The 24,731-nt window shown below is 43.0% G+C and overlaps 12 non-coding genes across 12 annotated transcripts; all 12 read right to left on the bottom strand.

Annotated features, from left to right (window-relative positions):
* Positions 1–2,270: 2,270 nt before the first annotated feature.
* LOC126254762 (U5 spliceosomal RNA) lies at positions 2,271–2,389 on the bottom strand. The gene has a single exon (XR_007546403.1). It is a non-coding gene; the product is annotated as a U5 spliceosomal RNA (small nuclear RNA).
* Positions 2,390–3,342: 953 nt separating this feature from the next.
* On the bottom strand, positions 3,343–3,549 carry LOC126254543 (small nucleolar RNA U3). The gene has a single exon (XR_007546215.1). It is a non-coding gene; the product is annotated as a small nucleolar RNA U3 (small nucleolar RNA).
* Positions 3,550–5,934: 2,385 nt separating this feature from the next.
* On the bottom strand, positions 5,935–6,053 carry LOC126254621 (U5 spliceosomal RNA). Its single transcript, XR_007546282.1, has one exon. It is a non-coding gene; the product is annotated as a U5 spliceosomal RNA (small nuclear RNA).
* Positions 6,054–7,006: 953 nt separating this feature from the next.
* On the bottom strand, positions 7,007–7,213 carry LOC126254559 (small nucleolar RNA U3). Its single transcript, XR_007546229.1, has one exon. It is a non-coding gene; the product is annotated as a small nucleolar RNA U3 (small nucleolar RNA).
* Positions 7,214–9,596: 2,383 nt separating this feature from the next.
* LOC126254761 (U5 spliceosomal RNA) lies at positions 9,597–9,715 on the bottom strand. The gene has a single exon (XR_007546402.1). It is a non-coding gene; the product is annotated as a U5 spliceosomal RNA (small nuclear RNA).
* A 953-nt stretch (positions 9,716–10,668) lies between these two features.
* Positions 10,669–10,875, bottom strand: LOC126254557 (small nucleolar RNA U3). Its single transcript, XR_007546228.1, has one exon. It is a non-coding gene; the product is annotated as a small nucleolar RNA U3 (small nucleolar RNA).
* A 2,384-nt stretch (positions 10,876–13,259) lies between these two features.
* On the bottom strand, positions 13,260–13,378 carry LOC126254617 (U5 spliceosomal RNA). Its single transcript, XR_007546278.1, has one exon. It is a non-coding gene; the product is annotated as a U5 spliceosomal RNA (small nuclear RNA).
* Positions 13,379–15,593: 2,215 nt separating this feature from the next.
* Positions 15,594–15,800, bottom strand: LOC126254542 (small nucleolar RNA U3). Its single transcript, XR_007546214.1, has one exon. It is a non-coding gene; the product is annotated as a small nucleolar RNA U3 (small nucleolar RNA).
* Positions 15,801–18,185: 2,385 nt separating this feature from the next.
* On the bottom strand, positions 18,186–18,304 carry LOC126254759 (U5 spliceosomal RNA). The gene has a single exon (XR_007546401.1). It is a non-coding gene; the product is annotated as a U5 spliceosomal RNA (small nuclear RNA).
* A 953-nt stretch (positions 18,305–19,257) lies between these two features.
* LOC126254541 (small nucleolar RNA U3) lies at positions 19,258–19,464 on the bottom strand. Its single transcript, XR_007546213.1, has one exon. It is a non-coding gene; the product is annotated as a small nucleolar RNA U3 (small nucleolar RNA).
* A 2,338-nt stretch (positions 19,465–21,802) lies between these two features.
* On the bottom strand, positions 21,803–21,921 carry LOC126254758 (U5 spliceosomal RNA). Its single transcript, XR_007546400.1, has one exon. It is a non-coding gene; the product is annotated as a U5 spliceosomal RNA (small nuclear RNA).
* Positions 21,922–22,874: 953 nt separating this feature from the next.
* Positions 22,875–23,081, bottom strand: LOC126254370 (small nucleolar RNA U3). The gene has a single exon (XR_007546068.1). It is a non-coding gene; the product is annotated as a small nucleolar RNA U3 (small nucleolar RNA).
* Between the last annotated feature and the right edge of the window lie 1,650 nt (positions 23,082–24,731).

The following is a 24,731-nucleotide window of genomic DNA, read 5'->3' as shown; positions in this document are numbered from 1 at the left end:
AGACATTCTGCAAAGAACCTACTTCTACCCTTACTTGGCCGCAATGATCTCACTCGGCTATTTTTGTGCGCTACCAGTGCTTCTTGCGTTCCGAAATGAGAGACCATTGCCTCAGGCGAGACTGTATGTAAACACCGCTTGCACCTCCGGCCGCTAGATGGGGGCCTGGGGCACATACAGTAGCTTTCTATGGCGCAAGCAGACATGCCAAATAGCCACTGAAAGAGAAACACACAAGAGGGCATTCATAGGACTCTTGTGCTTTCTTTAAAACCGCCTCTCTCTTCGAAAATTTTCGCACCGCACTAGCTTATTCACCTCACCCTAACAGTGCGAACTCTTGTCGATATTTGGCCACTTTCATGCATACTTCCTCTTTCGTTTCACTTTGCGTCTTACTTGATACCCGCCCAAGAGCTGCTGATATACAATACTCGCAATAAATGTGTTTCTCTCTGTACCTCTCGTCGCCTATCACGAGTATTGCTTCTCCTCACATGGCAATTATGAAAACACCCACAGCTAAACAAACACTTCCTTCAAGCGCCACGTCCATACTATCAATCATACACTACTAATTTCACAGCTACTTGCTCCACTAATACATTTCTTATGTCTACTGTTAAACAGATGAAGAATCAAAGTATACAACAAGTCCCTATGAACATCACTGTCAGGACATTTTACAGACCTACGCATACCATGCCAATCTTTATGCTTCAACTATGATGGCCCATGTGCTATGAATAAAGAAATTTCTCATAAAATAACAAATAATTTTACAACTATACAAATACTCCGACAAGCTCCTTACTAAAATGCTACATGTTTAGCAATCCCCCCATCATCTCAGAATAATCTCAAGCAGTGCTTTCATCCCATGAGCACTTCTTTGCAAACAAAACCACAAACTACTTTTTATACTAGCTTCCTTGTCACAGTGAACAGGGAACTAATGCTAGTGCCTCAGTTTACTAAAAAGCTTTTTTCGCTTGCAACATATAAACTACCAACTTGAACCTCTGGGATTTTCAAACACACACACACACAGAAAACTTAATTCCACAGAAATTTAGGAGTAACAGTGGTTACCTCACATTTTCATACATACTCAAATAGCTACTTCTGTGCACTTCACACAATGTTCTCATCGTGTTCCAACAGAGAACACACTAATCACTATGAATGGATTCTGGTAAAAGAGCATTAAAAAAACGAACAGCCTGATCAAAGTGATTATCTGCACATCCTCTGCCAATAACATGTCACTCTATACCCGAGGGAAACTAAAATGCAGGGAAAGGAGCTTTGTTGTGACCACTGTGTCGGTATTTCATCATTTACTGACCAAAGTCTTCTCAAGCCAAGTATGCACCAGCTCTGTGTATGGCTGGGTCAATCAAGAGCCCCTATCAATTTTACTTAAAAGACAAGCAGCATCAACAACTCACAGGAGGCACTGAACATTTTTACCATTATCTGCACCACCTTCCACTGATTTATTGAAGAAGAAACTGCAAAGTCTGGCCAATTTTGTACACAAGTAATCTTGAAAACATTGGAGTCAACAGCAGATACATAGTTTCCAAGACTGTAGCAAGGAACAACCCTTCAATTTCAAGATTTATCTCTCACTGAGACACATCATACCCAAACTACACCTAGCAGGAAATTGCTACTCAATTCATTTCTAGCTATCTATGTCATATTCAACAACTGTCTCTTTCTCACCTAAATCTTCTACAAAACTGAGTACACTGTTATGAACAAAGAACCAATGCCACATTATGGCAACAAGCCAGTGCCACTAATATCCACTCTATTGAAAACAATTGAAATACTCATCCTGCCCAACTAACCACCATCTTCAGCCCAAATCTCACTCACATCATACCTACAAATCACAAACTTCTGCGGTAAAAATTATTTTGGCTTTCAAAACAAAATCTACTTATCACATACCAGTATTTATTACAAAGACAATCATTCATCATTCACTTCCAAATATCAGCTTATATGCTGTTGTGCAACTGCAGTGCAAGTAAACATTCTCAAATCATCTACAACTGAGGTACGGAAAGGGTTCACCAAGAGTTTGCAGGACAATAAATAGCTCTGTCCCCCTCTACCCCCCTCTCTCTCTCACTCCACACAATCGTCCAACACACTGCACGCCATTTCAGGCCAAACGTGATCCGCTAATCCACGCCCTTCATTCTCACAACACAATCTACCTCTTGCTACTCACATTACGTTTTACTTGTGATTGTGGCTCAGCAATAGCCGAGCACTACAAAAAATACCTTCTAGACTCATTTAATGTTCCCCTCCACGGAAATCTTTAGTAAAAGGCGAAAGATTTATTCGGTTTGAAGGGAAACCAGAGTGCCGATCAACACCCTCACTTCAATACTTATGGCTGCTTCTCTATTACTTCTCCGCGAGAACGCCGAAAATTCTTGTCGTCTTGTCTACTTCTCTACCGTCAACAGACTTCCAGTGTCATGCAAGCACACACCCCAAACTAACTGTCAACGCTGAAATAAGTGTCTGCCAACTGTCGTCGCTATTACTCTTTAGATAACTATTTTCATCATTTCTGTCACCATTCAAGCTGCTTCATTACCTCACCTGCCGACAGATGGCAGCACGCATAATTCCTGTCGGCGACCCACCGTCCGACATACAACGTCCGACACACAACTGCCCGCACTGCTCTGCATCTAACACTAATCTCTCTCCTCCCCACCACACTCGTTCACTCAAAAAACTGACAACTAGATAGTTCTTTGTACGCAAAACTAGGCCACATCACACGCAACGTGTATGTAGATGTATGGTGCAAGGGAAATATCCCCCTGCTCCCACACAACTAATTAATACTAGTTGACAACAGAAATAAAATTTCTGTCGATAGTATTTGAACCAGTCTTATTCATTTGCGAATTTCATGCATTCCTTCTTGCAGATAACACTGCCTTGCAAATCACTCAATTCATGTTTGCTAGCCAAACGTGCTCCTCCTAAATGTTTCGTACATCATGCATTAGTGGTGATTATCGAGACTGTGTTGTGTGTCAGCTTTTTATGGTCATCAATTGCACTCTTCTTGTGTTGCTCACTCATTCTTGTAACTCAAAAGTACGTCGTTGTCATCCAAGCCTAGCACTTGGAGCAGGCCAAATCAAATGGCTCGTCCCCGTGCCACTCGAGAAACTTCCACGAGGCTTTCATGACATGTCGCAATCGAAGTCTTTCCACAACCTGTAGCGACATTTCTGCAACGACGCGGGTCCCGATACCAACAGTATGACTTATGCTTCTAATCTATATAATAAAACCACCACTCGGAAAGCGCTATTCCCTTCCCACATCCCTCAGAATGTGGTGAACGATCATCGATTACAACCAAGATGCGATGAATCTTGATCGCAAGCCTCACGCTCAGGGAGAGTGCTACCACTCATCATCGTGGTTACGTCTACTCCAGCGTTGAACTAGAGAGAGTTGAAGACATACTACAGAAATGATCCTGTGAAGTATGATCTTGCTTGCAAGCTATCACCGCTCGCTACTTATGCCACGAGACCGTCAACACGCCCTACGAGAATACGACACATTCTTCACATTTCGCGATTTACTTATCGAAGAATTTCTTAAGCTCAGACATTCTGCAAAGAACCTACTTCTACCCTTACTTGGCCGCAATGATCTCACTCGGCTATTTTTGTGCGCTACCAGTGCTTCTTGCGTTCCGAAATGAGAGACCATTGCCTCAGGCGAGACTGTATGTAAACACCGCTTGCACCTCCGGCCGCTAGATGGGGGCCTGGGGCACATACAGTAGCTTTCTATGGCGCAAGCAGACATGCCAAATAGCCACTGAAAGAGAAACACACAAGAGGGCATTCATAGGACTCTTGTGCTTTCTTTAAAACCGCCTCTCTCTTCGAAAATTTTCGCACCGCACTAGCTTATTCACCTCACCCTAACAGTGCGAACTCTTGTCGATATTTGGCCACTTTCATGCATACTTCCTCTTTCGTTTCACTTTGCGTCTTACTTGATACCCGCCCAAGAGCTGCTGATATACAATACTCGCAATAAATGTGTTTCTCTCTGTACCTCTCGTCGCCTATCACGAGTATTGCTTCTCCTCACATGGCAATTATGAAAACACCCACAGCTAAACAAACACTTCCTTCAAGCGCCACGTCCATACTATCAATCATACACTACTAATTTCACAGCTACTTGCTCCACTAATACATTTCTTATGTCTACTGTTAAACAGATGAAGAATCAAAGTATACAACAAGTCCCTATGAACATCACTGTCAGGACATTTTACAGACCTACGCATACCATGCCAATCTTTATGCTTCAACTATGATGGCCCATGTGCTATGAATAAAGAAATTTCTCATAAAATAACAAATAATTTTACAACTATACAAATACTCCGACAAGCTCCTTACTAAAATGCTACATGTTTAGCAATCCCCCCATCATCTCAGAATAATCTCAAGCAGTGCTTTCATCCCATGAGCACTTCTTTGCAAACAAAACCACAAACTACTTTTTATACTAGCTTCCTTGTCACAGTGAACAGGGAACTAATGCTAGTGCCTCAGTTTACTAAAAAGCTTTTTTCGCTTGCAACATATAAACTACCAACTTGAACCTCTGGGATTTTCAAACACACACACACACAGAAAACTTAATTCCACAGAAATTTAGGAGTAACAGTGGTTACCTCACATTTTCATACATACTCAAATAGCTACTTCTGTGCACTTCACACAATGTTCTCATCGTGTTCCAACAGAGAACACACTAATCACTATGAATGGATTCTGGTAAAAGAGCATTAAAAAAACGAACAGCCTGATCAAACTGATTATCTGCACATCCTCTGCCAATAACATGTCACTCTATACCCGAGGGAAACTAAAATGCAGGGAAAGGAGCTTTGTTGTGACCACTGTGTCGGTATTTCATCATTTACTGACCAAAGTCTTCTCAAGCCAAGTATGCACCAGCTCTGTGTATGGCTGGGTCAATCAAGAGCCCCTATCAATTTTACTTAAAAGACAAGCAGCATCAACAACTCACAGGAGGCACTGAACATTTTTACCATTATCTGCACCACCTTCCACTGATTTATTGAAGAAGAAACTGCAAAGTCTGGCCAATTTTGTACACAAGTAATCTTGAAAACATTGGAGTCAACAGCAGATACATAGTTTCCAAGACTGTAGCAAGGAACAACCCTTCAATTTCAAGATTTATCTCTCACTGAGACACATCATACCCAAACTACACCTAGCAGGAAATTGCTACTCAATTCATTTCTAGCTATCTATGTCATATTCAACAACTGTCTCTTTCTCACCTAAATCTTCTACAAAACTGAGTACACTGTTATGAACAAAGAACCAATACCACATTATGGCAACAAGCCAGTGCCACTAATATCCACTCTATTGAAAACAATTGAAATACTCATCCTGCCCAACTAACCACCATCTTCAGCCCAAATCTCACTCACATCATACCTACAAATCACAAACTTCTGCGGTAAAAATTATTTTGGCTTTCAAAACAAAATCTACTTATCACATACCAGTATTTATTACAAAGACAATCATTCATCATTCACTTCCAAATATCAGCTTATATGCTGTTGTGCAACTGCAGTGCAAGTAAACATTCTCAAATCATCTACAACTGAGGTACGGAAAGGGTTCACCAAGAGTTTGCAGGACAATAAATAGCTCTGTCCCCCTCTACCCCCCTCTCTCTCTCACTCCACACAATCGTCCAACACACTGCACGCCATTTCAGGCCAAACGTGATCCGCTAATCCACGCCCTTCATTCTCACAACACAATCTACCTCTTGCTACTCACATTACGTTTTACTTGTGATTGTGGCTCAGCAATAGCCGAGCACTACAAAAAATACCTTCTTGACTCATTTAATGTTCCCCTCCACGGAAATCTTTAGTAAAAGGCGAAAGATTTATTCGTTTTGAAGGGAAACCAGAGTGCCGATCAACACCCTCACTTCAATACTTATGGCTGCTTCTCTATTACTTCTCCGCGAGAACGCCGAAAATTCTTGTCGTCTTGTCTACTTCTCTACCGTCAACAGACTTCCAGTGTCATGCAAGCACACACCCCAAACTAACTGTCAACGCTGAAATAAGTGTCTGCCAACTGTCGTCGCTATTACTCTTTAGATAACTATTTTCATCATTTCTGTCACCATTCAAGCTGCTTCATTACCTCACCTGCCGACAGATGGCAGCACGCATAATTCCTGTCGGCGACCCACCGTCCGACATACAACGTCCGACACACAACTGCCCGCACTGCTCTGCATCTAACACTAATCTCTCTCCTCCCCACCACACTCGTTCACTCAAAAAACTGACAACTAGATAGTTCTTTGTACGCAAAACTAGGCCACATCACACGCAACGTGTATGTAGATGTATGGTGCAAGGGAAATATCCCCCTGCTCCCACACAACTAATTAATACTAGTTGACAACAGAAATAAAATTTCTGTCGATAGTATTTGAACCAGTCTTATTCATTTGCGAATTTCATGCATTCCTTCTTGCAGATAACACTGCCTTGCAAATCACTCAATTCATGTTTGCTAGCCAAACGTGCTCCTCCTAAATGTTTCGTACATCATGCATTAGTGGTGATTATCGAGACTGTGTTGTGTGTCAGCTTTTTATGGTCATCAATTGCACTCTTCTTGTGTTGCTCACTCATTCTTGTAACTCAAAAGTACGTCGTTGTCATCCAAGCCTAGCACTTGGAGCAGGCCAAATCAAATGGCTCGTCCCCGTGCCACTCGAGAAACTTCCACGAGGCTTTCATGACATGTCGCAATCGAAGTCTTTCCACAACCTGTAGCGACATTTCTGCAACGACGCGGGTCCCGATACCAACAGTATGACTTATGCTTCTAATCTATATAATAAAACCACCACTCGGAAAGCGCTATTCCCTTCGCACATCCCTCAGAATGTGGTGAACGATCATCGATTACAACCAAGATGCGATGAATCTTGATCGCAAGCCTCACGCTCAGGGAGAGTGCTACCACTCATCATCGTGGTTACGTCTACTCCAGCGTAGAACTAGAGAGAGTTGAAGACATACTACAGAAATGATCCTGTGAAGTATGATCTTGCTTGCAAGCTATCACCGCTCGCTACTTATGCCACGAGACCGTCAACACGCCCTACGAGAATACGACACATTCTTCACATTTCGCGATTTACTTATCGAAGAATTTCTTAAGCTCAGACATTCTGCAAAGAACCTACTTCTACCCTTACTTGGCCGCAATGATCTCACTCGGCTATTTTTGTGCGCTACCAGTGCTTCTTGCGTTCCGAAATGAGAGACCATTGCCTCAGGCGAGACTGTATGTAAACACCGCTTGCACCTCCGGCCGCTAGATGGGGGCCTGGGGCACATACAGTAGCTTTCTATGGCGCAAGCAGACATGCCAAATAGCCACTGAAAGAGAAACACACAAGAGGGCATTCATAGGACTCTTGTGCTTTCTTTAAAACCGCCTCTCTCTTCGAAAATTTTCGCACCGCACTAGCTTATTCACCTCACCCTAACAGTGCGAACTCTTGTCGATATTTGGCCACTTTCATGCATACTTCCTCTTTCGTTTCTCTTTGCGTCTTACTTGATACCCGCCCAAGAGCTGCTGATATACAATACTCGCAATAAATGTGTTTCTCTCTGTACCTCTCGTCGCCTATCACGAGTATTGCTTCTCCTCACATGGCAATTATGAAAACACCCACAGCTAAACAAACACTTCCTTCAAGCGCCACGTCCATACTATCAATCATACACTACTAATTTCACAGCTACTTGCTCCACTAATACATTTCTTATGTCTACTGTTAAACAGATGAAGAATCAAAGTATACAACAAGTCCCTATGAACATCACTGTCAGGACATTTTACAGACCTACGCATACCATGCCAATCTTTATGCTTCAACTATGATGGCCCATGTGCTATGAATAAAGAAATTTCTCATAAAATAACAAATAATTTTACAACTATACAAATACTCCGACAAGCTCCTTACTAAAATGCTACATGTTTAGCAATCCCCCCATCATCTCAGAATAATCTCAAGCAGTGCTTTCATCCCATGAGCACTTCTTTGCAAACAAAACCACAAACTACTTTTTATACTAGCTTCCTTGTCACAGTGAACAGGGAACTAATGCTAGTGCCTCAGTTTACTAAAAAGCTTTTTTCGCTTGCAACATATAAACTACCAACTTGAACCTCTGGGATTTTCAAACACACACACACACAGAAAACTTAATTCCACAGAAATTTAGGAGTAACAGTGGTTACCTCACATTTTCATACATACTCAAATAGCTACTTCTGTGCACTTCACACAATGTTCTCATCGTGTTCCAACAGAGAACACACTAATCACTATGAATGGATTCTGGTAAAAGAGCATTAAAAAAACGAACAGCCTGATCAAAGTGATTATCTGCACATCCTCTGCCAATAACATGTCACTCTATACCCGAGGGAAACTAAAATGCAGGGAAAGGAGCTTTGTTGTGACCACTGTGTCGGTATTTCATCATTTACTGACCAAAGTCTTCTCAAGCCAAGTATGCACCAGCTCTGTGTATGGCTGGGTCAATCAAGAGCCCCTATCAATTTTACTTAAAAGACAAGCAGCATCAACAACTCACAGGAGGCACTGAACATTTTTACCATTATCTGCACCACCTTCCACTGATTTATTGAAGAAGAAACTGCAAAGTCTGGCCAATTTTGTACACAAGTAATCTTGAAAACATTGGAGTCAACAGCAGATACATAGTTTCCAAGACTGTAGCAAGGAACAACCCTTCAATTTCAAGATTTATCTCTCACTGAGACACATCATACCCAAACTACACCTAGCAGGAAATTGCTACTCAATTCATTTCTAGCTATCTATGTCATATTCAACAACTGTCTCTTTCTCACCTAAATCTTCTACAAAACTGAGTACACTGTTATGAACAAAGAACCAATGCCACATTATGGCAACAAGCCAGTGCCACTAATATCCACTCTATTGAAAACAATTGAAATACTCATCCTGCCCAACTAACCACCATCTTCAGCCCAAATCTCACTCACATCATACCTACAAATCACAAACTTCTGCGGTAAAAATTATTTTGGCTTTCAAAACAAAATCTACTTATCACATACCAGTATTTATTACAAAGACAATCATTCATCATTCACTTCCAAATATCAGCTTATATGCTGTTGTGCAACTGCAGTGCAAGTAAACATTCTCAAATCATCTACAACTGAGGTACGGAAAGGGTTCACCAAGAGTTTGCAGGACAATAAATAGCTCTGTCCCCCTCTACCCCCCTCTCTCTCTCTCTACACAATGGTCTAACACACTGCACGCCATTTCAGGCCAAACGTGATCCGCTAATCCACGCCCTTCATTCTCACAACACAATCTACCTCTTGCTACTCACATTACGTTTTACTTGTGATTGTGGCTCAGCAATAGCCGAGCACTACAAAAAATACCTTCTAGACTCATTTAATGTTCCCCTCCACGGAAATCTTTAGTAAAAGGCGAAAGATTTATTCGGTTTGAAGGGAAACCAGAGTGCCGATCAACGCCCTCACTTCAATACTTATGGCTGCTTCTCTATTACTTCTCCGCGAGAACGCCGAAAATTCTTGCCGTCTTGTCTACTTCTCTACCGTCAACAGACTTCCAGTGTCATGCAAGCACACACCCCAAACTAACTGTCAACGCTGAAATAAGTGTCTGCCAACTGTCGTCGCTATTACTCTTTAGATAACTATTTTCATCATTTCTGTCACCATTCAAGCTGCTTCATTACCTCACCTGCCGACAGATGGCAGCACGCATAATTCCTGTCGGCGACCCACCGTCCGACATACAACGTCCGACACACAACTGCCCGCACTGCTCTGCATCTAACACTAATCTCTCTCCTCCCCACCACACTCGTTCACTCAAAAAACTGACAACTAGATAGTTCTTTGTACGCAAAACTAGGCCACATCACACGCAACGTGTATGTAGATGTATGGTGCAAGGGAAATATCCCCCTGCTCCCACACAACTAATTAATACTAGTTGACAACAGAAATAAAATTTCTGTCGATAGTATTTGAACCAGTCTTATTCATTTGCGAATTTCATGCATTCCTTCTTGCAGATAACACTGCCTTGCAAATCACTCAATTCATGTTTGCTAGCCAAACGTGCTCCTCCTAAATGTTTCGTACATCATGCATTAGTGGTGATTATCGAGACTGTGTTGTGTGTCAGCTTTTTATGGTCATCAATTGCACTCTTCTTGTGTTGCTCACTCATTCTTGTAACTCAAAAGTACGTCGTTGTCATCCAAGCCTAGCACTTGGAGCAGGCCAAATCAAATGGCTCGTCCCCGTGCCACTCGAGAAACTTCCACGAGGCTTTCATGACATGTCGCAATCGAAGTCTTTCCACAACCTGTAGCGACATTTCTGCAACGACGCGGGTCCCGATACCAACAGTATGACTTATGCTTCTAATCTATATAATAAAACCACCACTCGGAAAGCGCTATTCCCTTCGCACATCCCTCAGAATGTGGTGAACGATCATCGATTACAACCAAGATGCGATGAATCTTGATCGCAAGCCTCACGCTCAGGGAGAGTGCTACCACTCATCATCGTGGTTACGTCTACTCCAGCGTAGAACTAGAGAGAGTTGAAGACATACTACAGAAATGATCCTGTGAAGTATGATCTTGCTTGCAAGCTATCACCGCTCGCTACTTATGCCACGAGACCGTCAACACGCCCTACGAGAATACGACACATTCTTCACATTTCGCGATTTACTTATCGAAGAATTTCTTAAGCTCAGACATTCTGCAAAGAACCTACTTCTACCCTTACTTGGCCGCAATGATCTCACTCGGCTATTTTTGTGCGCTACCAGTGCTTCTTGCGTTCCGAAATGAGAGACCATTGCCTCAGGCGAGACTGTATGTAAACACCGCTTGCACCTCCGGCCGCTAGATGGGGGCCTGGGGCACATACAGTAGCTTTCTATGGCGCAAGCAGACATGCCAAATAGCCACTGAAAGAGAAACACACAAGAGGGCATTCATAGGACTCTTGTGCTTTCTTTAAAACCGCCTCTCTCTTCGAAAATTTTCGCACCGCACTAGCTTATTCACCTCACCCTAACAGTGCGAACTCTTGTCGATATTTGGCCACTTTCATGCATACTTCCTCTTTCGTTTCACTTTGCGTCTTACTTGATACCCGCCCAAGAGCTGCTGATATACAATACTCGCAATAAATGTGTTTCTCTCTGTACCTCTCGTCGCCTATCACGAGTATTGCTTCTCCTCACATGGCAATTATGAAAACACCCACAGCTAAACAAACACTTCCTTCAAGCGCCACGTCCATACTATCAATCATACACTACTAATTTCACAGCTACTTGCTCCACTAATACATTTCTTATGTCTACTGTTAAACAGATGAAGAATCAAAGTATACAACAAGTCCCTATGAACATCACTGTCAGGACATTTTACAGACCTACGCATACCATGCCAATCTTTATGCTTCAACTATGATGGCCCATGTGCTATGAATAAAGAAATTTCTCATAAAATAACAAATAATCTTACAACTATACAAATACTCCGACAAGCTCCTTACTAAAATGCTAGATGCTTAGCAATCCCCCCCATCATCTCAGAATAATCTCAAGCAGTGCTTTCATCCCATGAGCACTTCTTTGCAAACAAAACCACAAACTACTTTTTATACTAGCTTCCTTGTCACAGTGAACAGGGAACTAATGCTAGTGCCTCAGTTTACTAAAAAGCTTTTTTCGCTTGCAACATATAAACTACCAACTTGAACCTCTGGGATTTTCAAACACACACACACACAGAAAACTTAATTCCACAGAAATTTAGGAGTAACAGTGGTTACCTCACATTTTCATACATACTCAAATAGCTACTTCTGTGCACTTCACACAATGTTCTCATCGTGTTCCAACAGAGAACACACTAATCACTATGAATGGATTCTGGTAAAAGAGCATTAAAAAAACGAACAGCCTGATCAAACTGATTATCTGCACATCCTCTGCCAATAACATGTCACTCTATACCCGAGGGAAACTAAAATGCAGGGAAAGGAGCTTTGTTGTGACCACTGTGTCGGTATTTCATCATTTACTGACCAAAGTCTTCTCAAGCCAAGTATGCACCAGCTCTGTGTATGGCTGGGTCAATCAAGAGCCCCTATCAATTTTACTTAAAAGACAAGCAGCATCAACAACTCACAGGAGGCACTGAACATTTTTACCATTATCTGCACCACCTTCCACTGATTTATTGAAGAAGAAACTGCAAAGTCTGGCCAATTTTGTACACAAGTAATCTTGAAAACATTGGAGTCAACAGCAGATACATAGTTTCCAAGACTGTAGCAAGGAACAACCCTTCAATTTCAAGATTTATCTCTCACTGAGACACATCATACCCAAACTACACCTAGCAGGAAATTGCTACTCAATTCATTTCTAGCTATCTATGTCATATTCAACAACTGTCTCTTTCTCACCTAAATCTTCTACAAAACTGAGTACACTGTTATGAACAAAGAACCAATGCCACATTATGGCAACAAGCCAGTGCCACTAATATCCACTCTATTGAAAACAATTGAAATACTCATCCTGCCCAACTAACCACCATCTTCAGCCCAAATCTCACTCACATCATACCTACAAATCACAAACTTCTGCGGTAAAAATTATTTTGGCTTTCAAAACAAAATCTACTTATCATATACCAGTATTTATTACAAAGACAATCATTCATCATTCACTTCCAAATATCAGCTTATATGCTGTTGTGCAACTGCAGTGCAAGTAAACATTCTCAAATCATCTACAACTGAGGTACGGAAAGGGTTCACCAAGAGTTTGCAGGACAATAAATAGCTCTGTCCCCCTCTACCCCCCTCTCTCTCTCTCTACACAATCGTCTAACACACTGCACGCCATTTCAGGCCAAACGTGATCCGCTAATCCACGCCCTTCATTCTCACAACACAATCTACCTCTTGCTACTCACATTACGTTTTACTTGTGATTGTGGCTCAGCAATAGCCGAGCACTACAAAAAATACCTTCTAGACTCATTTAATGTTCCCCTCCACGGAAATCTTTAGTAAAAGGCGAAAGATTTATTCGTTTTGAAGGGAAACCAGAGTGCCGATCAACGCTTTTTTTTTTTTTTTTACTTTATTGTTATTTTAATACCTGTACAAAGCAAGTAGGCTGGCAGCGGCACACTACGCCGCTCTTCAGCCACAGCGGTTTACAAAAGTAGAAAAACGGAGAAAGACAATGAAACAAAGTGACGGGCAAAAGAAAGATGTCACATAGACACAAAAAACACGGAGTCGTTCACACGTGACGATAACAACACTGATAACACATTGGCACGGCGCACACAACACTGATGAATCCGACGGCACAAGTGAACGTAGTAGTGGGACGGCGGACACCAAAAACACTAAACGGCGGCACACACACGAGACACAGAAGGCGATGATCTCCGGCGCGCGAATGTTCACTATGCGTGTGCGAGTCCGGGGACCTGCCAAGAGAGGAGGAGGAGGAAGTGGAGAGGGAGAGCGAGAGGGGAGAGCAGGGATGCCATGGGCAAAGGAGAGAGGGGGAGGGAGGAAGGGGGTGGGGAAGCCCGGGGGAGAGGGGAGGAGGGAGGGGGGAAAGGAAAGAGAAGGGAGGGGATAGGAGGGAGGGAGGGTGCCTAAAGGATAGGACACAGGAGGAGGGGGGGGATCAAAGTTGATAGGAGGGGTAGATGGAGGGGAGGAGGACATCATCAGGGAGAGGGAGCTGGCGGAAGCCACCTCGGGAGAGGGTAAGGAGGGTGGAGAGATGGAGACCGGGTGGGACATGGGAGTACAGGCGCGGCAGCGGGCGGGGGTGGGAGAGGATCGGGGAGACGAGCGGGTGAGGAGGATCGAGTTTACGGGAGGTGTATAGGATTCGTATCCTTTCGAGGAAGAGGAGGAGGTGGGGGAAGGGGGTAAGGTCATACAGGATCCGCGTGGGGGAGGGGAGACGGATGCGATAGGCAAGGCGGAGAGCATGGCGTTCAAGGATTTGGAGGGATTTATAAAAGGAAGGGGGGGCGGAGATCCAGGCTGGATGGGCGTAACAGAGGATAGGGCGGATGAGGGACTTATAGGTGTGGAGGATGGTGGAGGGGTCCAGACCCCACGTACGGCCAGAAAGGAGCTTGAGGAGACGGAGTCGGGAACGTGCCTTGGCTTGGATTGTCTGGAGATGGGGAGTCCAGGAGAGACGACGGTCGAGGGTGACGCCAAGGTACTTAAGGGTGGGGGTGAGAGCGATGGGACGGCCATAAACGGTGAGATAGAAATCAAGGAGGCGGAAGGAAGGAGTGGTTTTGCCTACAACGATCGCCTGGGTTTTGGAAGGATCCGATCAACGCCCTCACTTCAATACTTATGGCTGCTTCTCTATTACTTCTCCGCGAGAACGCCGAAAATTCTTGCCGTCTTGTCTACTTCTCTACCGTCAACAGACTTCCAGTGTCATGCAAGCACACACCCCAAACTAACTGTCAACGCTGAAATAAGTGTCTGCCAACTGTCGTCGCTATTACTCTTTAGATAACTATTTTCATCATTTCTGTCACCATTCAAGCTGCTTCATTACCTCACCTGCCGACAGATGGCAGCACGCATAATTCCTGTCGGCGACCCACCGTCCGACATACAACGTCCGACACACAACTGCCCGCACTGCTCTGCATCTAACACTAATCTCTCTCCTCCCCACCACACTCGTTCACTCAAAAAACTGACAACTAGATAGTTCTTTGTACGCAAAACTAGGCCACATCACACGCAACGTGTATGTAGATGTATGGTGCAAGGGAAATATCCCCCTGCTCCCACACAACTAATTAATACTAGTTGACAACAGAAATAAAATTTCTGTCGATAGTATTTGAACCAGTCTTATTCATTTGCGAATTTCATGCATTCCTTCTTGCAGATAACACTGCCTTGCAAATCACTCAATTCATGTTTGCTAGCCAAACGTGCTCCTCCTAAATGTTTCGTACATCATGCATTAGTGGTGATTATCGAGACTGTGTTGTGTGTCAGCTTTTTATGGTCATCAATTGCACTCTTCTTGTGTTGCTCACTCATTCTTGTAACTCAAAAGTACGTCGTTGTCATCCAAGCCTAGCACTTGGAGCAGGCCAAATCAAATGGCTCGTCCCCGTGCCACTCGAGAAACTTCCACGAGGCTTTCATGACATGTCGCAATCGAAGTCTTTCCACAACCTGTAGCGACATTTCTGCAACGACGCGGGTCCCGATACCAACAGTATGACTTATGCTTCTAATCTATATAATAAAACCACCACTCGGAAAGCGCTATTCCCTTCCCACATCCCTCAGAATGTGGTGAACGATCATCGATTACAACCAAGATGCGATGAATCTTGATCGCAAGCCTCACGCTCAGGGAGAGTGCTACCACTCATCATCGTGGTTACGTCTACTCCAGCGTTGAACTAGAGAGAGTTGAAGACATACTACAGAAATGATCCTGTGAAGTATGATCTTGCTTGCAAGCTATCACCGCTCGCTACTTATGCCACGAGACCGTCAACACGCCCTACGAGAATACGACACATTCTTCACATTTCGCGATTTACTTATCGAAGAATTTCTTAAGCTCAGACATTCTGCAAAGAACCTACTTCTACCCTTACTTGGCCGCAATGATCTCACTCGGCTATTTTTGTGCGCTACCAGTGCTTCTTGCGTTCCGAAATGAGAGACCATTGCCTTAGGCGAGACTGTATGTAAACACCGCTTGCACCTCCGGCCGCTAGATGGGGGCCTGGGGCACATACAGTAGCTTTCTATGGCGCAAGCAGACATGCCAAATAGCCACTGAAAGAGAAACACACAAGAGGGCATTCATAGGACTCTTGTGCTTTCTTTAAAACCGCCTCTCTCTTCGAAAATTTTCGCACCGCACTAGCTTATTCACCTCACCCTAACAGTGCGAACTCTTGTCGATATTTGGCCACTTTCATGCATACTTCCTCTTTCGTTTCACTTTGCGTCTTACTTGATACCCGCCCAAGAGCTGCTGATATACAATACTCGCAATAAATGTGTTTCTCTCTGTACCTCTCGTCGCCTATCACGAGTATTGCTTCTCCTCACATGGCAATTATGAAAACACCCACAGCTAAACAAACACTTCCTTCAAGCGCCACGTCCATACTATCAATCATACACTACTAATTTCACAGCTACTTGCTCCACTAATACATTTCTTATGTCTACTGTTAAACAGATGAAGAATCAAAGTATACAACAAGTCCCTATGAACATCACTGTCAGGACATTTTACAGACCTACGCATACCATGCCAATCTTTATGCTTCAACTATGATGGCCCATGTGCTATGAATAAGGAAATTTCTCATAAAATAACAAATAATCTTACAACTATACAAATACTCCGACAAGCTCCTTACTAAAATGCTAGATGTTTAGCAATCCCCCCCATCATCTCAGAATAATCTCAAGCAGTGCTTTCATCCCATGAGCACTTCTTTGCAAACAAAACCACAAACTACTTTTTATACTAGCTTCCTTGTCACAGTGAACAGGGAACTAATGCTAGTGCCTCAGTTTACTAAAAAGCTTTTTTCGCTTGCAACATATAAACTACCAACTTGAACCTCAGGGATTTTCAAACACACACACACACACAGAAAACTTAATTCCACAGAAATTTAGGAGTAACAGTGGTTACCTCACATTTTCATACATACTCAAATAGCTACTTTGTGCACTTCACACAATGTTCTCATCGTGTTCCAACAGAGAACACACTAATCACTATGAATGGATTCTGGTAAAAGAGCATTAAAAAAACGAACAGCCTGATCAAAGTGATTATCTGCACATCCTCTGCCAATAACATGTCACTCTATACCCGAGGGAAACTAAAATGCAGGGAAAGGAGCTTTGTTGTGACCACTGTGTCGGTATTTCATCATTTACTGACCAAAGTCTTCTCAAGCCAAGTATGCACCAGCTCTGTGTATGGCTGGGTCAATCAAGAGCCCCTATCAATTTTACTTAAAAGACAAGCAGCATCAACAACTCACAGGAGGCACTGAACATTTTTACCATTATCTGCACCACCTTCCACTGATTTATTGAAGAAGAAACTGCAAAGTCTGGCCAATTTTGTACACAAGTAATCTTGAAAACATTGGAGTCAACAGCAGATACATAGTTTCCAAGACTGTAGCAAGGAACAACCCTTCAATTTCAAGATTTATCTCTCACTGAGACACATCATACCCAAACTACACCTAGCAGGAAATTGCTACTCAATTCATTTCTAGCTATCTATGTCATATTCAACAACTGTCTCTTTCTCACCTAAATCTTCTACAAAACTGAGTACACTGTTATGAACAAAGAACCAATGCCACATTATGGCAACAAGCCAGTGCCACTAATATCCACTCTCTTGAAAACAATTGAAATACTCATCCTGCCCAACTAACCACCATCTTCAGCCCAAATCTCACTCACATCATACCTACAAATCACAAACTTCTGCGGTAAAAATTATTTTGGCTTTCAAAACAAAATCTACTTATCACATACCAGTATTTATTACAAAGACAATCATTCATCATGCACTTCCAAATATCAGCTTATATGCTGTTGTGCAACTGCAGTGCAAGTAAACATTCTCAAATCATCTACAACTGAGGTACGGAAAGGGTTCACCAAGAGTTTGCAGGACAATAAATAGCTCTGTCCCCCTCTACCCCCCTCTCTCTCTCTCTACACAATGGTCTAACACACTGCACGCCATTTCAGGCCAAACGTGATCCGCTAATCCACGCCCTTCATTCTCACAACACAATCTACCTCTTGCTACTCACATTACGTTTTACTTGTGATTGTGGCTCAGCAATAGCCGAGCACTACAAAAAATACCTTCTAGACTCATTTAATGTTCCCCTCCACGGAAATCTTTAGTAAAAGGCGAAAGATTTATTCGGTTTGAAGGGAAACCAGAGTGCCGATCAACGCCCTCACTTCAATACTTATGGCTGCTTCTCTATTACTTCTCCGCGAGAACGCCGAAAATTCTTGCCGTCTTGTCTACTTCTCTACCGTCAACAGACTTCCAGTGTCATGCAAGCACACACCCCAAACTAACTGTCAACGCTGAAATAAGTGTCTGCCAACTGTCGTCGCTATTACTCTTTAGATAACTATTTTCATCATTTCTGTCACCATTCAAGCTGCTTCATTACCTCACCTGCCGACAGATGGCAGCACGCATAATTCCTGTCGGCGACCCACCGTCCGACATACAACGTCCGACACACAACTGCCCGCACTGCTCTGCATCTAACACTAATCTCTCTCCTCCCCACCACACTCGTTCACTCAAAAAACTGACAACTAGATAGTTCTTTGTACGCAAAACTAGGCCACATCACACGCAACGTGTATGTAGATGTATGGTGCAAGGGAAATATCCCCCTGCTCCCACACAACTAATTAATACTAGTTGACAACAGAAATAAAATTTCTGTCGATAGTATTTGAACCAGTCTTATTCATTTGCGAATTTCATGCATTCCTTCTTGCAGATAACACTGCCTTGCAAATCACTCAATTCATGTTTGCTAGCCAAACGTGCTCCTCCTAAATGTTTCGTACATCATGCATTAGTGGTGATTATCGAGACTGTGTTGTGTGTCAGCTTTTTATGGTCATCAATTGCACTCTTCTTGTGTTGCTCACTCATTCTTGTAACTCAAAAGTACGTCGTTGTCATCCAAGCCTAGCACTTGGAGCAGGCCAAATCAAATGGCTCGTCCCCGTGCCACTCGAGAAACTTCCACGAGGCTTTCATGACATGTCGCAATCGAAGTCTTTCCACAACCTGTAGCGACATTTCTGCAACGACGCGGGTCCCGATACCAACAGTATGACTTATGCTTCTAATCTATATAATAAAACCACCACTCGGAAAGCGCTATTCCCTTCCCACATCCCTCAGAATGTGGTGAACGATCATCGATTACAACCAAGATGCGATGAATCTTGATCGCAAGCCTCACGCTCAGGGAGAGTGCTACCACTCATCATCGTGGTTACGTCTACTCCAGCGTTGAACTAGAGAGAGTTGAAGACATACTACAGAAATGATCCTGTGAAGTATGATCTTGCTTGCAAGCTATCACCGCTCGCTACTTATGCCACGAGACCGTCAACACGCCCTACGAGAATACGACACATTCTTCACATTTCGCGATTTACTTATCGAAGAATTTCTTAAGCTCAGACATTCTGCAAAGAACCTACTTCTACCCTTACTTGGCCGCAATGATCTCACTCGGCTATTTTTGTGCGCTACCAGTGCTTCTTGCGTTCCGAAATGAGAGACCATTGCCTCAGGCGAGACTGTATGTAAACACCGCTTGCACCTCCGGCCGCTAGATGGGGGCCTGGGGCACATACAGTAGCTTTCTATGGCGCAAGCAGACATGCCAAATAGCCACTGAAAGAGAAACACACAAGAGGGCATTCATAGGACTCTTGTGCTTTCTTTAAAACCGCCTCTCTCTTCGAAAATTTTCGCACCGCACTAGCTTATTCACCTCACCCTAACAGTGCGAACTCTTGTCGATATTTGGCCACTTTCATGCATACTTCCTCTTTCGTTTCACTTTGCGTCTTACTTGATACCCGCCCAAGAGCTGCTGATATACAATACTCGCAATAAATGTGTTTCTCTCTGTACCTCTCGTCGCCTATCACGAGTATTGCTTCTCCTCACATGGCAATTATGAAAACACCCACAGCTAAACAAACACTTCCTTCAAGCGCCACGTCCATACTATCAATCATACACTACTAATTTCACAGCTACTTGCTCCACTAATACATTTCTTATGTCTACTGTTAAACAGATGAAGAATCAAAGTATACAACAAGTCCCTATGAACATCACTGTCAGGACATTTTACAGACCTACGCATACCATGCCAATCTTTATGCTTCAACTATGATGGCCCATGTGCAATGAATAAAGAAATTTCTCATAAAATAACAAATAATCTTACAACTATACAAATACTCCGACAAGCTCCTTACTAAAATGCTACATGTTTAGCAATCCCCCCCATCATCTCAGAATAATCTCAAGCAGTGCTTTCATCCCATGAGCACTTCTTTGCAAACAAAACCACAAACTACTTTTTATACTAGCTTCCTTGTCACAGTGAACAGGGAACTAATGCTAGTGCCTCAGTTTACTAAAAAGCTTTTTTCGCTTGCAACATATAAACTACCAACTTGAACCTCTGGGATTTTCAAACACACACACACACAGAAAACTTAGGAGTAACAGTGGTTACCTCACATTTTCATACATACTCAAATAGCTACTTCTGTGCACTTCACACAATGTTCTCATCGTGTTCCAACAGAGAACACACTAATCACTATGAATGGATTCTGGTAAAAGAGCATTAAAAAAACGAACAGCCTGATCAAAGTGATTATCTGCACATCCTCTGCCAATAACATGTCACTCTATACCCGAGGGAAACTAAAATGCAGGGAAAGGGGCTTTGTTGTGACCACTGTGTCGGTATTTCATCATTTACTGACCAAAGTCTTCTCAAGCCAAGTATGCACCAGCTCTGTGTATGGCTGGGTCAATCAAGAGCCCCTATCAATTTTACTTAAAAGACAAGCAGCATCAACAACTCACAGGAGGCACTGAACATTTTTACCATTATCTGCACCACCTTCCACTGATTTATTGAAGAAGAAACTGCAAAGTCTGGCCAATTTTGTACACAAGTAATCTTGAAAACATTGGAGTCAACAGCAGATACATAGTTTCCAAGACTGTAGCAAGGAACAACCCTTCAATTTCAAGATTTATCTCTCACTGAGACACATCATACCCAAACTACACCTAGCAGGAAATTGCTACTCAATTCATTTCTAGCTATCTATGTCATATTCAACAACTGTCTCTTTCTCACCTAAATCTTCTACAAAACTGAGTACACTGTTATGAACAAAGAACCAATGCCACATTATGGCAACAAGCCAGTGCCACTAATATCCACTCTATTGAAAACAATTGAAATACTCATCCTGCCCAACTAACCACCATCTTCAGCCCAAATCTCACTCACACTTCTGCGGTAAAAATTATTTTGGCTTTCAAAACAAAATCTACTTATCACATACCAGTATTTATTACAAAGACAATCATTCATCATTCACTTCCAAATATCAGCTTATATGCTGTTGTGCAACTGCAGTGCAAGTAAACATTCTCAAATCATCTACAACTGAGGTACGGAAAGGGTTCACCAAGAGTTTGCAGGACAATAAATAGCTCTGTCCCCCTCTCTCTCTCTCTACACAATCGTCTAACACACTGCACGCCATTTCAGGCCAAACGTGATCCGCTAATCCACGCCCTTCATTCTCACAACACAATCTACCTCTTGCTACTCACATTACGTTTTACTTGTGATTGTGGCTCAGCAATAGCCGAGCACTACAAAAAATACCTTCTAGACTCATTTAATGTTCCCCTCCACGGAAATCTTTAGTAAAAGGCGAAAGATTTATTCGGTTTGAAGGGAAACCAGAGTGCCGATCAACGCCCTCACTTCAATACTTATGGCTGCTTCTCTATTACTTCTCCGCGAGAACGCCGAAAATTCTTGCCGTCTTGTCTACTTCTCTACCGTCAACAGACTTCCAGTGTCATGCAAGCACACACCCCAAACTAACTGTCAACGCTGAAATAAGTGTCTGCCAACTGTCGTCGCTATTACTCTTTAGATAACTATTTTCATCATTTCTGTCACCATTCAAGCTGCTTCATTACCTCACCTGCCGACAGATGGCAGCACGCATAATTCCTGTCGGCGACCCACCGTCCGACATACAACGTCCGACACACAACTGCCCGCACTGCTCTGCATCTAACACTAATCTCTCTCCTCCCCACCACACTCGTTCACTCAAAAAACTGACAACTAGATAGTTCTTTGTACGCAACACTAGGCCACATCACACGCAACGTGTATGTAGATGTATGGTGCAAGGGAAATATCCCCCTGCTCCCACACAACCAATTAATACTAGTTGACAACAGAAATAAAATTTCTGTCGATAGTATTTGAACCAGTCTTATTCATTTGCGAATTTCATGCATTCCTTCTTGCAGATAACACTGCCTTGCAAATCACTCAATTCATGTTTGCTAGCCAAACGTGCTCCTCCTAAATGTTTCGTACATCATGCATTAGTGGTGATTATCGAGACTGTGTTGTGTGTCAGCTTTTTATGGTCATCAATTGCACTCTTCTTGTGTTGCTCACTCATTCTTGTAACTCAAAAGTACGTCGTTGTCATCCAAGCCTAGCACTTGGAGCAGGCCAAATCAAATGGCTCGTCCCCGTGCCACTCGAGAAACTTCCACGAGGCTTTCATGACATGTCGCAATCGAAGTCTTTCCACAACCTGTAGCGACATTTCTGCAACGACGCGGGTCCCGACACCAACAGTATGACTTATGCTTCTAATCTATATAATAAAACCACCACTCGGAAAGCGCTATTCCCTTCCCACATCCCTCAGAATGTGGTGAACGATCATCGATTACAAGCAAGATGCGATGAATCTTGATCGCAAGCCTCACGCTCAGGGAGAGTGCTACCACTCATCATCGTGGTTACGTCTACTCCAGCGTTGAACTAGAGAGAGTTGAAGACATACTACAGAAATGATCCTGTGAAGTATGATCTTGCTTGCAAGCTATCACCGCTCGCTACTTATGCCACGAGACCGTCAACACGCCCTACGAGAATACGACACATTCTTCACATTTCGCGATTTACTTATCGAAGAATTTCTTAAGCTCAGACATTCTGCAAAGAACCTACTTCTACCCTTACTTGGCCGCAATGATCTCACTCGGCTATTTTTGTGCGCTACCAGTGCTTCTTGCGTTCCGAAATGAGAGACCATTGCCTCAGGCGAGACTGTATGTAAACACCGCTTGCACCTCCGGCCGCTAGATGGGGGCCTGGGGCACATACAGTAGCTTTCTATGGCGCAAGCAGACATGCCAAATAGCCACTGAAAGAGAAACACACAAGAGGGCATTCATAGGACTCTTGTGCTTTCTTTAAAACCGCCTCTCTCTTCGAAAATTTTCGCACCGCACTAGCTTATTCACCTCACCCTAACAGTGCGAACTCTTGTCGATATTTGGCCACTTTCATGCATACTTCCTCTTTCGTTTCACTTTGCGTCTTACTTGATACCCGCCCAAGAGCTGCTGATATACAATACTCGCAATAAATGTGTTTCTCTCTGTACCTCTCGTCGCCTATCACGAGTATTGCTTCTCCTCACATGGCAATTATGAAAACACCCACAGCTAAACAAACACTTCCTTCAAGCGCCACGTCCATACTATCAATCATACACTACTAATTTCACAGCTACTTGCTCCACTAATACATTTCTTATGTCTACTGTTAAACAGATGAAGAATCAAAGTATACAACAAGTCCCTATGAACATCACTGTCAGGACATTTTACAGACCTACGCATACCATGCCAATCTTTATGCTTCAACTATGATGGCCCATGTGCTATGAATAAAGAAATTTCTCATAAAATAACAAATAATCTTACAACTATACAAATACTCCGACAAGCTCCTTACTAAAATGCTAGATGTTTAGCAATCCCCCCCATCATCTCAGAATAATCTCAAGCAGTGCTTTCATCCCATGAGCACTTCTTTGCAAACAAAACCACAAACTACTTTTTATACTAGCTTCCTTGTCACAGTGAACAGGGAACTAATGCTAGTGCCTCAGTTTACTAAAAAGCTTTTTTCGCTTGCAACATATAAACTACCAACTTGAACCTCTGGGATTTTCAAACACACACACACACACACACACACACACACACACACACACACACACACACACAGAAAACTTAATTCCACAGAAATTTAGGAGTAACAGTGGTTACCTCACATTTTCATACATACTCAAATAGCTACTTCTGTGCACTTCACACAATGTTCTCATCGTGTTCCAACAGAGAACACACTAATCACTATGAATGGATTCTGGTAAAAGAGCATTAAAAAAACGAACAGCCTGATCAAAGTGATTATCTGCACATCCTCTGCCAATAACATGTCACTCTATACCCGAGGGAAACTAAAATGCAGGGAAAGGAGCTTTGTTGTGACCACTGTGTCGGTATTTCATCATTTACTGACCAAAGTCTTCTCAAGCCAAGTATGCACCAGCTCTGTGTATGGCTGGGTCAATCAAGAGCCCCTATCAATTTTACTTAAAAGACAAGCAGCATCAACAACTCACAGGAGGCACTGAACATTTTTACCATTATCTGCACCACCTTCCACT

Source organism: Schistocerca nitens, chromosome 4 (genome assembly GCF_023898315.1).
Source record: "Schistocerca nitens isolate TAMUIC-IGC-003100 chromosome 4, iqSchNite1.1, whole genome shotgun sequence".
Classification (NCBI taxonomy): Eukaryota; Metazoa; Arthropoda; class Insecta; order Orthoptera; family Acrididae; genus Schistocerca; species Schistocerca nitens.
The sequence above is the reverse complement of the archived record's forward strand: the minus strand, read 5'-3'. Positions and strand labels throughout refer to the sequence as shown.